Raw genomic sequence first — 18,909 nt, 5'->3', positions numbered from 1 at the left:
TGAATCACTTCTTCCTTTGCAACCACCACAGCAACACTCTAGTTCAGGTCATTTACCCCTTCTTATTTGAACTGTTAAAAAAATCTCCTAAAAAACAATGACAAGAATCTCCCAACATATCTCCCAATCTCCAATCCATTCTTCATTCAACTGTCCAAAAAATCTTTCTCATGCTTAAGCCCTACTATATCATGCCCCAGCTCAAAAACTCCAGTGACTTTCCAGTGGCCTATGGGATAAGACATAAATTCCATCCTTCAATAAGCATTTTGTAACCTCTTTCTATGTGCCAGACACTGAGTCTGGCTCAGTAATTTAATTTTATAGTTCTTTCATTCTAAAGTCCAACCAAACTGGCTTTCTCCCACCTCCATACATTTGCTTAGGCCATCACTCATGCTTGAAATAAATTCCCTACTTATCTCTGCTCTATTTTCCTTCAAAACCCAGCTCAGGTACAACCTCCTCCATGAAGCTTTTCACAGTCCTCTCAACTGAAAGTGTTATCTCCCTCCTCAAATTTCTTATAGCAATTCATCATGTGCCCCAATCATATCCTATCTTGTATTCCTAGACGTTTCCTCTGTATACTCTTAGTCCTACCTCTAACCTTTATCTCAAAGGAGATAATATTTGTAAAACATTTAGCTTATCCATTTTCCTCCCTCTCTTCCTCCTTCCTTTGTTCTCTACCTTTCTCATTCTCTCCCTCCTTCCTTCCTTCCTTCCTTCCTTCCTTCCTTCCTTCCTTCCTTCCTTCCTTCCTTCCATTAGATTGTAAGTTCCTTGAGGGCATGAATTTGTTTTTATCTCTGAATCCTCAGCACATAGCAGTGGTCTTTGCCCATAGTGGGCACTCAATATATATTGAATTAGCTTAAAAACAAGCAAAAGTAAAGATTGTATAGGGGGAAAAGCTATTTTAAGAACAATGAAAGATACCAAGTTGGAGGAAATTTGAGAATAAGAGGTAAGAGGACTAAAAAGGGCATGAAAGAGTGAAATGAAAGCAGTTTGAATATTTACTAGGAGGGGAAAAAAAGAACATTGATTTTTGTAAGCTAAAAAAATTGCCAACATAATGTCTGCAGACATATTATAAATATTTAATTAATATTACTTATCCTATTCATGCTCACTATGACTGTTTCCCAAAATACTTTTTCAAAATCTTGCAAATTTTTCTTGGCATATGTACTTAGAAAATTTCCACTCCTTATGTTAGTTTTGTTATGTACCCAGCCCTGCCGAATTAAGAAAATAAATGCAATTTGTTTCTTGAATTCAATTTAGTTGCTGAGAAGCAACCTCTCAGAATTTCCTCAGTTCACACACACACACACACACACACACACACACACACACACACACACACACAATAGCACTAATTCCAATGAAAGTTATGTTTCAGGAGAAAAGCCTCTTTCCCAGAAAATCATAACCTCTCCCATTTGAAATTTTATACTTTTAAAAGTAGTTTCATATACATTACCTCAATTTATTATAATTTTTATATCATAAAAGGTTTCTACAAATTGTGCATGTGTGCAATTCATCTCCCACCTCCAAAGTCAAAAGAAAATTGCATATACATTTCTTGTAAATTTGATGCTTTCCCATTTTCATTTCCCTCTTCACTTGTTTCTCCTTCCTCTATTCAACATTCTACTTTGTTTTTCTGTTCTCCTTACTGACATATTTTTACGCTTGACACAATTAAAGTCTCTAGTGTTCTTGGTAGCTCCTTTGGGGAGCCTCTGCATGTGAATATAGATATAAATCACACTGGATAGGAAAGCGTGGGTAGGTTTTCATTCACACCAGTTGGAGGGTGCATATATCAATAAGAATACAGATCAATTAAAGTAGCAAGTATATTTCTGTTACTACAGAGTACCTTTATTCCCAAGATTGTGATTCTTTATCTTTTCTCTTTTCCTCTAATCTTCTAAGGTAACATATAATTGAAAAAAAAATCAACATTTTATTTTAAAGTTATTTTATTTTTTTACATTTATTTCTGAACGTATTCGTTTTGCCTCTCCTTCCCTTCTCACTTTTTAAAATTAAGAATAGAAAAAGAATAAAAAATTAAAAAACCCAGTCAACAAAACCAACCTATCAACCATATCTGTCTGACAAGTGAAAAAATATGCAACAAGTCCACATGTAAGCTGTAAACATATAGCATTCAGGATTTTTGATTGATATTCATTCTATTTACTTCTTGCAGTCGTCGTATGTATTGTCTTTATAGTTCTGCTTATTTCGTTCTGCATCACTTCATAGAAACCTTCCTGGGCTTCTCTGAGGAGGCGGGGAGGGGAGGAGAAGGGAGCGGAAGGGAGAGAAGGAGAGAGGAAGGGGCAGGAGATTCACCCTTGAATGAAGATAAGGATTTAGAGAAGTATAGATTAGGAAAGAGTGCATTGCACATATGGGCAACATAAAGAGGTGGGCTATGGAATACTGAACCTGGAGAACAGCTAATAGTCCACTTAATCAAGAAAACTGAATTGTGAAGGCTGAGGAGTATGAAATAAGTCTGAAAACCAGGTTGGAGTTATATTTTTGCAGGGCTTTAAATACCAAGCTGTAGAATCTCTCTCTTATCTCTGTCTCTGTCTCTGTCTCTGTCTGTCTGTCTGTCTGTCTCTCTCTCTCTCTCTCTCTCTCTCTCTCTCTCTCTACATATATATATATATATTTGAATCAGTAGAGAGCCACTGACGATTTTTGGTCAGAGGGAGGAAAAAAGGAAGGAGAGAAGGAAGGAAGGAAAGAATTGCTGCTCCATCACTCTTATTCCTGCTATTTTCCTCCCTCCAAAATTTTGCATGGTTCCAAGTCTTTTGTTATGAATCATTTAGAGGCTTTGCTTGTCTGTGTTTTCTCACATATTCAGAGGATCATATAATCATGAATTTAGAGCTAGAAGAGACTTAGGAGCTCACTGAGTCCACCTCACTAATTTTATAGATGATGAAACTGAGGCAAACAAAGGTTAAATGACTTGCCTGGGGTCACACAACTAGTAGGATATGAAGCAGGATTTGAACCTAGGTCTTCTTTTTTTCCCCTCACTTAATAGTGACATGGATTCAAACAGTGTCCTAAGAGTTAAAAATAATTAAAGATTGACTTTGTGAAGCCCCTGGATTATTTTCTAACCTGAAGGCTCCCTAAAGTCTATCCCCCTTACCTTGAAACACTGTAAAACTTCCCCCTTATCCTGGGCCATAAAATTTCTTGTCTCCCCTCATTCTGGGTCATGAAGCTTCCCCTCTCTCCCTTATCTTGTGTCATCCATCTTCCTCATCCTGTCCCTAAATCACCAACCCCCATTAAAAACCGTAAAAATTACACCATCATCCTACAGGCTGTGTATATGTCTAGTCATTTTCCTATATCACTGCCTTTATTTAGCTCCTTGCTACATCTCAGGACCCCTGCTTTTTGTGTCAATAAAGCTCCATTTGGCTAAAGATAAGGTCTAAGTGAATTCTTTCAAATCTAAACTCTCCCATCTCTCTCTTCAACAATAATATTTTATTTTATTTTTTTTTACCAATTACATGTAAAGATAGTTTTCAACATTCACTTTTAAAAGACTTTAAGTTCTAAATTTTTCTCCCTCCCCAAGACAGCAAGAAATATAATATAGGTTACACATGCACAATCACGTTAATCATACTTCTACATGTTGTAAAAGAAGAAATAGAATAGAAGGGGAAAAAGTGAAAACAGTGTGCTTTGATCTGCATTTAGACTTCATCGATTCTTTCTCTGGATGTGGATAGCATTTTCCATCATGAGTCATTTGGAATTGTCTTGGATCATTGTATTACTGAGAAGAGCTAAGTCTGTCATGGTTGTTCATTGCACAATGTTACTGTTACAGCGTACAGTCTTCTGGTTCTTCTCATTTTACTTTGTATGTAAGCCTTTCCACATTTTTCTGAAATTATCTTGCTCATCATTTCTTATAGCACAATAGTATTCTATTACATTCATATACCATAACTTGTTTAGCCACTTCCCAGTTGATGGGCATCCCCTCAATGTCCAACTCTTCGCCACCACAAAAAGAGATGCTATAAATATTTTTGTACATGTGAGTCCTTTATCCTTTTTAAGATCTCTTTGGGGTACAGACCTAGTAGTGGTATTACTGGATCAAAGGGTATACACAGTTTTATAGCTTTTTGAATATAGTTCCAAATTGCTCTCCAGCATGATTGGACCAGCTCACAGCTTCATCAACAATGAATTAGCGCTCCAACTCTTCCACATCTTCTCCAACATTTATCATTTTTCCTTTCTGTTACATTAGCCAATCTGATAGGTGTGATGTGGTGCCTCAGAGTTGTTTTAATTTGAATTTCTCTAATCAATAGTGATTTAGAGCATTTTTTCATATACTACAGATAGTTTTAATTTCTTTATCTGAAAATGGCCTGTTCATATACTTTGACTGTTTATCGATTGGAACCCAGGTCTTTTTTTCTCCAAGGCCAGTGTTTTATTATCTCCATTATGGATTAGTGATTATAGTATATTATATATGATTATATTATGGATTATAGCTCTACTAGCAATTATGTAAGCAATTACATATGAACTCTCATCTTTGTTTTAGTTCTTTTTCCTATAATATATTAAATATTTGTTTTATGATATTCTCATTTTAAAGTCCATTAATTTATATTTCTTAGGTATAGATCTTCTCTGAGATTTTCTTTTATAATACTTGTCTATTTTTCCATTTCCAAAGGTCTTTATCCTTTACTCTAACTTCTTCACTATGTTCTTTTTGTATACTGCCTTTTCTATCAAAAAAACATCTTCTCCATTCAGTGGAACACTCCGTTTCCTCTAGTCTTTCAGCATGGGTAAGAGCAGGTGGAATTGAAAGTTAAAGGAAAATCACTCTCTACCTGTTGCCATCTGCTTGTCTTAAAGTTGAAACTCAAAATCACTAAAACTCAAACAGTTCTCCATGGATTTTGCATAGCCCTCATTCCTACATGGAGAACACTTGAGCTGCCTTCTGACCATCCTGTTATTTCATAAGATTGTTAAAAAAAAGGTCTCTAAGCACAAGGGTTATAAGACTTGTTTGGGGGAGCTATCTGTAACTGATATGCTAGAAAGTTGTCACCAGAAACTATTTTTAAAGCAATTTCTTCCAAACTTGTTTTGCTTCCTTTATTTTCACTTCCTAGCATCTTTTGAACCTCCTTCTCCAAGCATATGCCAAGAAAGATCTCTGGCCTATTACCCACTTTTACTCTTCATTCTATTTACATTTCTTTTTTTTTTTTTTTTTATGGTTCACTTTTTTTCCCCCTCTAACTCTATCTAGCTTTTCTTTCCTGATCTTTCTACATTGTAAATACTCATTCCTCTTCTGAATAATATCTGTTACGGTAGGGCCATCTGCATAAGCGATACTTTGAACCTATCATGAGTATCATTATCCTGTTTCATATTTAGACTTCCATTCTCTCAAATTTGGCCATGTGTGTTTAAATCTGACCATTACAGACAAGACAGAAAGGAAAGGAGCACATGGTAAGGGTTGACTTTGCCTCATTGATCCCCTCAACATTTTAATTTCTTTCCTCAGAGAGCCATTTTTCATGGGGAGGAAGCCATGAGTAGGAATAGAAGGGGCAGTGGATTTGCACTCAGGATACCTGAGTTTGAATCTCTGCTTTACTAACCATGTAGCCTCTACATACTATACTATACTAACTATATATAAGCTCTCTGACCTTACCTATTAAAATGAGAAGAGTTAGACTTTTTACTCTTAACCTTTCGGAATTGTTGCATGGAACCTATATGATTTGTCTCTGTAGGAGTTTTTCCTTCTCTACCCTGTATCCACCTAAATTGAATTAGTAAAATAGTAGTAGCCTTAGTTATTCTAGAGCATGTTTGTCATAAGGACTCCTAAAGGTTGGGCCCAAGCCAGAGCGGAATGTTTAATTAATGTGACCTTGGGAAATTTCAGGCAAGGTAAAGAGAAAGTGTTTGCTCCAGCATTTGGAGAGTTACTTTGTTTTTAGGTCATGTTTTTAGGGTCATGGATTCTGGCATGAAAGATTGGAAAAGAGTAAATAACTGAGGCCTTTAAATCAAAGGACTGCACCTGAGGCCTCAAGGCCCCGGGTTTCCCACCCCTGCCCTAGGCGAGTCCCTCCAAAGTACTAATACCTAAAAACTGGCACTGTCTTCTAAAGAGAGGAAAGAATTTGCTGACAGCATTCATGACTATAGAACTCAACAGTGAGTAGAAAGACCCACAGTTGATGAAGTGATGTGACCTGGACCCCTAAAACGAAAAGATCACGTCTTTGAACGAAGCTCCGTCCCTGAACTTTACCACACAACCCAGTCCCTGGCATTTTGCTTGACATATCTAGCCCAGTCCATCTAGATACTCAATAATCTTTTAAACTGCCCTTTCACTGTGGCTCTCCAGCCACTCAACTCTTTTCATTGTCTGAACCTGAAGCACCCCAGGCTATTTACCACTCCTTATTCCCATCTGGACCCTCCCTCTAGCACCCCTGGGTCACCCCAGGCTATTTACCAGTCTTTAATCCCATCCAGATCTTCTCCCTGTCTTTTCTTACATATAGGTACCAATCTTGCACAGACTCATTGAGAATCCAGCCCACTTCTATTATACATACATACACGTATATATCCCACATCCCCAATCAACCTTGCTACTTTGACTGAAAGAAGGCTTGAGTGGTTGCATTCTTTCAAGCGGACCCTCTGTACCCTTGTAATTCAGGGTTCCTAGCACCCCAAACTGCAACACAGTGATGGCTGAAAAGAACAATGACAATGAAACAGTAAAATGTCTTCAAGTGGAGAGTCAAATAACAAGAAGCAGCGAGAAGGACCGTGACGCTGGGAATAATCAGTTAATAAATCAATCAATATTTGTCAAGCACCTGCCATGTGCAGGCACCATTCTCAGCTCAGGGGATACAAAAAGAGGCAAAAGATAATCCCTGAGCTCCAGGAATTTGCGATCTCCTGGGAGAGAAAACATGCAAACGAATATATACAAAGCAAGCTATATGCGGGATACTTAGGAAATCATAAACAGAGGGAAGGCACCAGAATTAAGAGGCGTGAGGGAAAGCTTCCAGTAAAAGACAGGAAACTAGGGAGGTTAGGAGGCAGAGCAGAGGACCCAGAGGATAATCAGATAAGATGCCTGGAGTCAAGAGATAGAATGTCTTGATGGTGGAACAGCCCATATTGAAGGGAAGACATAGGAAGACTGGAAAGGCTGGAGGGGCTTTGCATGCCAAACAGAGCATTTTGTGTTTGATCCTGGAGGCCACAGGAAGACACTGGAGTGTGAGAAGGGGACTGGTGGGTATGTGTGCCATGATTGGACCTATGCTTTAGGAAAATCCCATTAGTAACTGAAGAGAGAATGAACTGGAATGGGGAGAGAGACTTGAGGCAAGCCAACCCACTAGCGGGCTATTACGATAATCTAGCCATGAGGTGATGAGGGCCTGCACTAAAATGGTAGCAGTGTCAGAGGAGAGAAGGAGACTTATGAGAGAGATGTTGCAAAAGTGAAATCAGCAGGCTTTGATAACAGGTTGAATATGAGGAGGTTAGAGACAGCGAGATGTCCGGGACAATCTCTAGGTCATAAACCTGAAAAATTAGGAGGATGGTATTACCCTGTACAGTAGGAAAGGTATTGTTGAGGGGAGAGGAATTATCGTACTGTTTAAATGCAACCTTATGTGACTGAACAGAACTGTTGCTTGACCCCAGTAACTCTCTAGGAATTCCAGAAATGGCTACAAGGTATTTCTGATTCCCCCAGGCCCTGGATTCCCCCAAAACATTCTTGTTTTGGGCTACCACACCTAGGAAATCCTGAGGGGTCCAACTGAAGCTTCTGCTTTGGGTTATGTTACTCACATCTATCTCAGTCTACCTTGCTTTCTGGCTGTACTGTTGGCAAAATTGCTTAACTGTATACATGTAAGATTCCTGTGTGGAAAACCTTATCAAAATCCTATATAATATAAATCTTCTGGAATCTGGGGAGACAGAACCATTCCATTTCTATCTTGCTCTCCTCTGCCTAATAAATTTCTTTCCAAATTATTTCCGATTTTGGGGTTTGTTCTTGTGAACAACAGAGGGATTGAGGGTTTGGGAGAAAAATAATGAGTTCATTTTGAACATATTGAGTTGAAGATGTCTACTGGTCATGCAGTTTGAGATGTATGTGTCAACTGTGAAAACAAGTGATCAAAGAGTCACAGAAGCTATGTAACTGCTGTTAATTCTGAAAATACTAAAAAGCTCACACAGGCTATCACAACCACAGCTAATGTTAAAAATAAAATAAAAACAAAATAAAACGAAAGAGCTAACAGTGGTTATAAACAAACAATTTTTTTTGTTCCATTGGAGGAGGGAAACTAGATACATGTTCCAGGGCCTCCATTAGGAGGAAACCAGCTTTAGTGAGGCCAAACCTTGATACATGTAGCAGTGGCTAGGCAATGAACTGTAGCCATGACGGTGAAAGGTAACAGCAAAAATGAGACAATTTTATTTTATAGCAGGACTTCATGACTGGAACATGACTGGAACATGGTTCCTGCAGGTGTTTGTCCAAGTTCAGAGACCACCTGGGGCTGGTGTGAAACAATTCTGGGATTTTGCTGTAGCTGAGATCATCCAGAGGCTGAGTGCAAAGGATTATAGTTATGCTGTGTTCATGGCACAGTTTGCTTGCTGGGCCTTAGCTCTAGAAAACTGGATGTTTCCTAACAGTAAAAAGAGAGGGGTGGTCTTGGCATGTGGGTCCTGACAAGTGAGATTTGAGGTTAGCAGAGAAGTGGGGGCAGAATAGATACAGTTTTGAGAATCAGTGCATTTTGTTGTCATTTATTTGTTCAGTCATGTCTGACTCTGTGACCCCATGGACCATAGCACATCAGGCTTTCTGTTTTCCACTACCTCCCAAAGTCTGTCCAAGTTTATGTTCATTGCTTCTATGATACTGTGTATCCATCTTATTCTCTTATTCCCTTTTTACCTTCAATCCTTCCCAACATCAGGGTCTTTTCCAATGAGCCCTGTCTTCTCATTATGTGGCCAAAATATTTAAGCTTCAGCTTCAGTGTTTGTCCTTCCAGTGAGTAGTCTGAATTAATTTCTTTAAGTATTGACTGATTTGATCTCCTTGATGTCCAAGGGACTCTAAAAGTCTTCTCCAGCACAACAATTCAAAAGCATCAATTATGTAATGCTCAGCTTTCCTGATAGCCCATACATTGCTACTAGATTTGACTGTATGGATCTTTGTCAACAAGGTGATGTGTCTGCTTTTTAGTATGTTGTACAGATTTACCATAGATTTCCTTCCAAGAAACAGGCATCTTTTAATTTTGTTGCTTCAGGTGCTACCTGCCGTGATCTTTGAGCCCAAAAATATAAAATCTGACACTGCTTCCATTTTTTTTCTCCCTCTACTTGCCAGGAAGTGATGGAACCAGTTGTCATGATTTTATTTTTTTTATATTAAGCTTCAAGAGAGATTTTACAGTGTCCTCTTTCACCCTCATTGAAAGGCTCCTTAATTCCACTTCACTTTCTGGTATCAGAGTGGTACGTCTTCATATTTGAGATTGTTGATTTTCTCTTGGCAACCTTAATTCCAGCTTTTGATTCATACAATCTGACATTTCACATGTTGTAGTCTGCATATAAGTTAAATAAGCGAGATATTAATATGCAGCTTTCCTATACTCCTTATTTAATCTTAAACTAATCATTTGTTCCATGTTTGATTCTTTCGTTGCTTCTTGACCTGCATACAGATTCCTCAGGAGACAGGTAAGATGATTTGTTTCTACCATTTCTTTAAGGACTTGACACAGTTTGTTGTGATCCACACAGTCAAAGACTTTAGTGTAGTCCATAAAGCAAAAGTAGTTGTTTTTCTGGAACTCCCTTACTTAATAATAATAACCCATAATCCAGAGAATGTTAGCAATTTGGTCTCTAGTTCTTCTGCCTCTTCAAAAACAAGTCTGCTTTTCTGGTACTTTTCAGTTCACATATTACTGAAGCCCAGCTCCCAGAATTTTAGGCATAACCTTGGTGTGTGAAAAGTGTAATTGTTCAGTAATCTGAACATTCTTTGGCCTTGTCCTTCTTTAGGATTGGGACATAAACTGATCTTTTCCAGTCCAGTGACCACCACTGAGTCTTTCAAATTTGCTGGCATAGTGAGTACCACATTTTAACAGTGTCATCTTTTAGGATTTTAAATTGCTCAGCTAGAATTCCATCACCTCCACTAGCTTTATTATTAGCAATGCTTCCTAAGGTCCGTTTGAACTCATCCTCCAGGATGTCTGACTTTAGATCAATAACTCCAACATGGTGGTCATCAATATTGTTAAGATTTTCCTTGTAAGGTACTTTTGTATGTTCTTACCACCTCTTCTTAGTCACTTCTGCTTCTGTTAGCTCCCTACCATTTTTATCTTATATCATGACCATTATTACATGAAACATTCCTTGAAGATATCTGATTTTTCTTGAAGAAAATTCTTGTCTTTCCCACTCTATTGTTTTCTTCTATTTCTTTGCATTACTCATTCAATAAAGCCTTATCTCTCCTTGCTAGTCTCTGGAATTCTGCATTAAATTGGGCATATCTTTCCCCTTCTTTCCCTTTTGCTTTCCCTTTGTGCTCAGCTATTTGCAGAACCTCATCATACAGTCATTTTGCTTTCTTGCTTTTCTTTTCCTTTGGGATGTTTTTTTGTTGCTGCCTCTTGTACTATTTTTAATCTCTATGCATAGTTCTTCAGGCACTCTATCTACTGGGTCTAATTCTTTGAATCTATTCATCATCTCCACTTCATATTGATAAGTGATGTTATTAAGGTCATACTTATATGGTCTGATGATTTGCCTTGCTTCATTTTGTACTCCAAGGCCAAACTTGCCTGATCTTTATCTTTTGACCTCCCACTTTAGCATTCCCATCCCCTATGATGAATGTGACATCTTTTTTTAATGTTATTTCCAAAAGATATTGTTGGTCTTCATGGAACTGAGTAGCTTTGGCCGCTTCAGCATCAACTGTTAGAGCATGGGCTTGTATTAGTATTAGTGCAATATTGAATGTTTTACCTTAGATTCAAACACATGTCATTCTATCATTTTTGATATTATACCCCAGCATTGCTTTTCTCACTCTTTTGTTGACTATGAGAGCTATTCTATTTCTTCTAAGAGATTCTTGTCCATAGTAGTGTATATAATGATCACCTGAATTACATTCACCCATTCTCATCCATTTAAGCTCTTTAGCATCCAAGATATTAATGCTTAATCTTTCTATCTCCTATTTGATCACATCAAGTTGACATTGGTTTGTAGATCTTACATTCCAAGTTGCTATGCAATATTGATCTTTATAGCATTGGACTTTCCTTTCATCCCCAGACACATCCACAGATAAACTTCTTTTCAGCTTTGGCACAGCTGCTTCATTTTTTGTGGAGCTGCTTCTAGTTATACTCTACTCTTCTTCAGGAATGTTTCCAACCTGGGAGACTCATCTTCTGGTGTCATATATTTTATTATTTTAATACTGTCCATGGGGTTTTCTTGAAGGGTTGGTTTTTGTTTTTGTTTTTGTTTTGAGTAATGGTTTCCTTGGAGTGGTTTGCCATTTTCTTCTCCAGTGGATCACCTTTTGTCAGAATTTTCCACTATGACCTGTCTATTTTGGGTAATTCTGTATGGCTTAGCTCATAGTTTCATTGAGTCAGGCAAGCCCCTCTGCCATGACAAGGCAGTGATCCAGGAAGGGAATTATTAGCATAGAGATAGTAATTAAACCTATAGTAACTGATAAGATCACCAAGTGAAGTATTATAGAGGGAGAAGAGCAGAGGACCTAAGACAGAACCCTTAGGGAGACCTATAGTTAGGGATTTGAGATTTAGAAAAAAGAATCAGCAAGAGACAGAAAGGTAGGAGGAGAATCTGGAGTGAATGGTGTCCCAAATAGCTAGAGAAAATAGGAAGACAGTGATCAGCACTGTCAAAAGTTGCAGAGAAGTCAATAGAAAAATAGAAAGGAATCAGAATGGATCAGAGATGCTGTCTAGGAATAGAACTACTACATCTTGTGATGGGAGGAGAAACTGATTTTCTCCCTTGCTTGAGCCTCACCCTGGGTAATACTGTATCATAGATACAATACAGTTCTCTGAGAATAAGAGGAGAAAAGACCCATTGAAAGGGGAGGAAGAGACTATCCTGGCTATTTTGGGGTTCAGGTAAGGTTCTATACTTAGTAAATAGTGTTTTGTACTAAGTGAATAACACCTTGCATCTTGTAAGTCCGAGTACATGTAAGAGTCTATGGCCCCTTTTGGAAGTAATGCCATACACTGGGACCCACAGGTTCAGTTTTGGTGCAAGAATAAATAAGCCAAAGAAGTCTGAAGATATCTCAAGTACAGCTGGGACATCGTTGGGAGCCTCTGATGCAAGGTTGAACATATTTCAGCAACTTTTTGATACATAGTTAGCTTTGCATGACCTTAAAAAACAAATCAGTGTCTTCTATCAAAAGTATTTTATACACGTCTGAGCCAGATCTAAATTCCAAAGGAGAGAATGGAATATGCAGTGTAATTATAAGCATTTGGGGGTTTTGGGAGTGAGGAACTGTAAAGGATTGTATGCTGAACATTTAAAGAGAAAGCTTGTAGTCCTAATGTGGGAGGAAAAGAAAGAAAAGGAAAACTTCTTGGAAGAGATTTTGGACTTTAGGACAGAAAGAATAGAAGAAATCCTTTGACCTGAGGCAATGAAATGTGTACTGAAACTTGAAAATATGACATATCTCTTATCTCTTTATCCATTGATATACTCTGAGATTTCTCTTAAGTTTGATCATCTTTTCTTATATGAGGTCCTTCTGGCCTCCTCTAGTAAGCTCTGCTATTCTTTTCTACTAACATTTAAAGTAAGTTAACAGCAAAAATCTTCTAATAGATATTTAACAGGGTTAGTTTCTCATATCCTCCTTCTTTCTTTTTTAATCTATTGCATCTAATGCTTCTTGTTTCAGTCTTGATCACTTCACCTTCCTCTTTTATATCAATGGAAACAGCCTGCAGTGCAGGAAAATAAGCACATTAATTAGCTATTTCATTGAGATATGAATTATTTCAGCCATTCTGGCTCCTCAAAGTTGTATACTCTTTGACCCAGTATTACCACTACTTAGGCCTATACTCTAAAGAGATCGAAGAAAGAGGAAAAGGATCCAAATGTACAAAAATATTTATAGGCCATTTATTTTTGTTTTTAGTGGTAAAAAATTTAGTATTTAGTGTTTTTAGTGGTAAAAGATTAGAAATTAAAGTGATTAATCAGATCAAACTTTGATATATGAATATAGTGTAATCCTATAAGAAATGACAAAAGGGATGGTTTCAGAAAAATGTGGGAGACTTTAAGAACTTAACCAGTGTGAAGTGAGTGGAATTAGAAATACCATTTCCACAATTACAACAGCATTATAAAAATGAAGAACTTTGAGAGATCTAAGAACTTGGATCAATGACCAGTCTTGATTCCAGAGGACAAATGATTGAGTCTGCTACCCACATCCTGGCAGAGAGGTGATGGACTCATGAATATACATTTATTTTTATATTGCCAATGTGGTATGCTTATTTGTTATAAGAAATATATTTTTCAATGAGGGGAGAGGAAGTAGGGAGGATAGAAAATATATTTTTGTTAAACGAAAAAGATTAAATTTTAAAAGACCAAAAAATATCTTATAGATATTTATCTTTTTTGTTGAATTTTTTTTTCTTTTCTCCCTCATAAAAAAATTTGTTGTCATAAGGTATAGTTCTCTGGAAAGGATAGGAATTTAGGAGAATATCTAGGTGACATAAAAACAAAAGATGCCAACAAAAATTTATTTTTAAAAATATTAAGGAGAAAGATGATGGAAGATTTTAAGTAAAATTACCTCATAGAAGTAACTAGGTAGAACAATGAATAGAGCCTGAACCTGGGGTCAGAAAGACCTGAGTTCAAATGCTGCCTCAGACACCTAATTGCTGTGTCATCTTGGGAGAATGATTAACTTATGTTAGTCTCAGTTTCCTAAATTGTAAAATAGAGATAATAATAGCACCTAGCTCCAGGGTTGTTATAAAAATCAAATGAAATGATATTTGTAATGTGCCTAGCAAATAGTTGACTCTATATAAATGTTAGATATTGTTATTATTCATAAAAGAAAGAAGGAATATAGGGTAAAACCAGTTTAAAGAAAGTTTCATGAGTGATTCAGCTAAGCTGAACAATCCTGAGGGTGTTGGAAGTAGGAGGACAAAAAACAGAAGATTAACAAGATTGGCAAATATATATATGTATATTTTTAATAGCAAACTCTTTTCATCAATAAGAACAGTGGTATCACCTTACTTAGGCTCTGTCAAGATAGGAGAAAGAAAAAAATGGAATTTTGTTAATAGAAACAGAATTAAAGAAAAAAGGACAACAGTAACCAGATATTTATTCTGGCCACTTTAGAAGTCTCATGGCATTTGGCAGTAAGTCCAAAGCCAAGAAATCTTTCTCTTCAACAACAGCTCACTTCTCAGCTTCATTTCTGTTATTAAGTAATATGTTCCTTCATCTTGTAAACTGGCACAATTTTTTCCTCTGCTATCTATCATCTCAATTTGTCCATTTTGATTTGCTAAACTTCCAATTTGTTAGTCTCTCATTACCTTAAATCTATTTATTCAAACTTGCTTTTTTATTTTCACTATTTTTGCTCCTTTATCTTTACTCTCATTTAATCTATGTAGCCTATTAAATTAAAGTTAACACAACAAAATTAAACATTCCTATATTTAAGATTATTAACTTTGTTTTTAAAGTCTTTTAAATTTGTTTTTCCTTAAGATCTTGTATATCATCTTTTGATATATCCCACCACTCTCTGACATCTTGAAAGACCAAACAGGTTTCCCCCACCTTGATAATTTCCCTTTGCTCAGAGTTGGAGAATGTAACAGCTTGAAGGAGTTTTCAAGGTTATCTAGTCTAATTCCTTCCTTTTGTGTTTGTCCTTTGTTGCTGAAGAAGGCCATGCCATCACAGAAATGATGACATGACTTGCACTTGACTTTGTTTTGAGTGAGGGAGGGCTGTGCAGGTCACCAGCCTCACTTCTCCTCCAGAGCCATCTGAATCCAGTGACCTGATATTCCTCAGGATGACTGGAGATGACCCAGGATATACTGGGAGACCTTGGCCCTTTGGGCCAAGGTCTATGCAGGTACTCACTCAGGGTGAGGTAACACCCATTCATTGAATAGGCCTGTTTAAAGAAGTAGTCAGGGTATGGCCCCTTTAATGAGGCAAAGAAAAGAAAGACATCAGGCTGCGAAGGAAACAGCAACAGTGACTATTGATAATCACTCTGAAGCCAGGAGGGTTCAGAAGAGAGCCTTTAGGTAGGGGGCAGGGGCCCCATAGTGTCTGAGCTTCAGAGTGCAGTAGGGGGAAGGAGAGGTGAAGTCTGTCTATCAATTCTTATTTTTTCCCTTCAAAGAATATGATTTGTTTTATGGGATAACTCTCTGTGAGAAGGAGAGATACTTGGGTAAATACGGTGGTGTAAGAAACAGAGGACATCAATAAAAACTTATTTTAAATGAATGACAAATTATATTTAATAAAGTGTATAAAATAAAATACAAAGTATACATTTTGTAGGCAAAAAAATGTAACACTTCATAATAATTAAGACACCAATTAAACAAAAACATTCAAGCAATGTTTCATTTGAAAATGGGTGTACAGTTTTGAAAAGAGCAATTTAAAACAATGCTATATTTAAATATATTTAATTATAATTATAATGTATCTAATATAATTATAATTATGTTAGATACATTTACATATTTGAAAAATTATAAAAATAGCTTTTAATAACAAAAATAAATCTTTTAAAATTCAGATTTTACAAAACAAATGTGAATCAGTTGTTCAATTAGTAATGGAAAATTATTAGGTTAAAGGAACCATATAAAATTAATGCTCACACAGTCAAAAGCAAACAATAGCCTGTAACATATATGTCCACTCAATCAGCATTAATTACCTAAGACAGAATTTCCAGTCCTGAAAGAGTAAATTTCATTCAGCAATATTTATTAATTTCCTCCTGAGTGCAGAATCCCCTCTTAGGTACTAAGGGAAAATACAAAATAAATAAAATAGGATTTCTGCCCTCATAGAATTTATAGTACACAGCTAGATGGTACAGTACATAGGCCACTGGACTTGGAGTCAGGAAGACCTAAATTAGACTGTTAAATTCCTTCCTTCCTTTAACAGATGAGAAAAGAGACCCAGCAAGGTTAAAGTGACTTGATTGCCCAAGGTTATAGATAGTTGGTTACATGGAAATAGAGCTCAGATCTCCAAATCCAATAAAAGCACCAGTAATAAGAAGGAAAATAGAATGTGATGTATGACTGGCCCTACTCTGTGTCTTGAGGGTGGGGAATACTACCTTCCAAAACTAGGTCTAAATAGTATCTCCTCTAGAATTCAAGAACCAGTTGAGAGGAACAGATGACACAATTTCACAATTTCCTAGTCTGATGATAAAGAGATCAGAGTTTAGCAAGATAAGCCCTGAGCGCAGCTTGCGGGAGTCCACCCTAGAAGAAATAAACTGAAATAAGGCAAAGAATATTTAGAGGTAAATCCACCAGGAAAGACCAAGATATCAAGAGAAAAGGGATTTCTAGGAAGCTCAGTGGGTTAGACACAATCCATGGTGTCACAGCAACAAGAAATTCCTGAGTCACAGTCAGCTGCTACAAGCATCTATTTATATGAGGAATGTGTGCCCACCTCCCTCTCCTAGAATCATAGTTTCAGAAGTGGGAGAAATATTGGAGGTTATCTAGTCCAGCTAGGAGGCATAGTATATACAATGCCAGGCCTGAAGTCAGGAAGACTCATATTCCTGAGTTCAATCTGACCTCAGACACTTCCTAGCTGTATGACCTTGGGCAAGTCACTTAACCCTGTTTGCCTTATCTGTAAAATGAACTGGAGAAGAAAATGGCAAACCACTCCAGTATCTTTCCCCAGAAAATCCCAAATAAGGCCATGAAGCATCAAACACGACTGAAAAAAATAACAATGATAATTGAGGGCCAACTCCTTCGTTTTACAAATTAAGAGAGGGAGGCCTACAACAGGATTTGACCTAAGTCCTCTGACTTCAAATTTAGCACACTTTCCACTGCAGTCAAAATTTCTAGACCCTCTTGTTTGTTCTTGTTCACCCTTGCTGTGCTATAACCAGCTCTGATACAACCTCTCCTCCTCGAAGACAGGAGCTGTCTTGTGTCTATTTTTATATCCCCAGGTTTAGCAGAGTGCCTGGCACATAATGGATGCTAAATAAATGTTTATTTTATAGAAGCTTACTATTAGAAACCTCCAAGCTTACAGGTTTCAGTTTGGTGGGGTAAACTTTATTTCATAACCTTCAAAGCTTGTCTGAAGCCTCCTACGCTATTTTCTTTGTCCATAGCTCTCCCAGTTCCTGGGCCTCTGGGTACCCAAATTTGCTGCTTTCCAGGAAAAGCCTTGGACATGACAAATGTAGACTGATTTCCAGGAATGTTGGTTAGTGTTTGGAAACTATGAAAAGTAGAACAAATCTAACTGAAGACTACTGGTTGATAACTATCAATTTACAATCTCTCACTGGACAAGTTGTATAGTCTCATACCCATTTGCCTACTGCTGAGTACCTCTTCTCTAGGGAATAAACTCATGAGTACTATTCAAAGAAATAGTGTTAAATATGATTGAACAATGGATTTCATCACTGCTTACTTTCCTGATTGATGTAAATGTCAAATGGGCTGTTGAAAAATATAAGCCTTAGGGGTGGAGCTAAGATGGTGGAGTTGAAAGATGCACATACACTAGCTTTTCTCCCACAGCACATAAAATACCTGTAAAGAAAGACTTTCAATGGGTTCTAGAGTAGCAGAAGCCACAGAACAACAGAATGGAGGAGACTTCCAGCCCAGGGTGACCTGAAAGGTCAACGGGAAACGTCTGTCACACTGGACGCAGAGTGGAGCCTAGCCCAGCCTTGGCTGCATGGCATGGCTCTGGGAGGAGGACAAGAGCAGGCCTCTGGGGCAGAATCCCCAGTCACAGTAGCAGCAATTGGCAGATCCCTCAACCCACAGGCACCAAAGGTCAGTGACAGGGCTTTTTCAGCTGGCCAAGAAAGGAGAAGGGCCTTCCCTTAGCTCTGGCCTCAGGGAGTGGCCTCAGAGGCTGCACTGGGTGGATGGCAACAGCTTCCACAGCAGTCCCTACAGCAGCTCGAATCCATTGTTGGATCGTAAAACCCCTGGAGGCACTGAGTTGCTGATTCCTACCTTAGCCTTGTGTAGAAGCCCTGCCCCAACCTAATACTCCTGAGAGATTTGAGCAGCTGATCTTTATCTCACACTCAATGGTAGCCCTGCCCCTGCAGCTTATTTGAATCTCAACTCCCAGTGCTGGCTTGGCAGAATTAGAGGTTCTGGGCACAAAAATTTCTGCTTGCTCCCAGACCAGTGTACGCACTTGATTGTACCATCTTGGAGGAACTGAGATCTTACAGACCCCCAGAGTATATCCTACTCTTGACAGAGGACCCAAAAGTCAAGTAACTTTGGGAAAATGCCCAAAAAAGGGGGAAAAAATAACACTATAGAAGGTTACTTTCTTGGTGAACAGATA

General features: G+C 37.7%; 1 pseudogene; it reads left to right on the top strand.

Moving 5' to 3' along the window:
* The first annotated feature begins 8,647 nt into the window (after window positions 1-8,647).
* Window positions 8,648-18,909, top strand: part of LOC140507889 (ubiquitin-conjugating enzyme E2 R1 pseudogene) — a 33,651-nt pseudogene continuing 23,389 nt past the window's right edge.

This window comes from Notamacropus eugenii, chromosome 5 (assembly GCF_028372415.1).
Source record: "Notamacropus eugenii isolate mMacEug1 chromosome 5, mMacEug1.pri_v2, whole genome shotgun sequence".
NCBI classification, from domain to species: Eukaryota; Metazoa; Chordata; class Mammalia; order Diprotodontia; family Macropodidae; genus Notamacropus; species Notamacropus eugenii.
The sequence above is the reverse complement of the archived record's forward strand: the minus strand, read 5'-3'. Positions and strand labels throughout refer to the sequence as shown.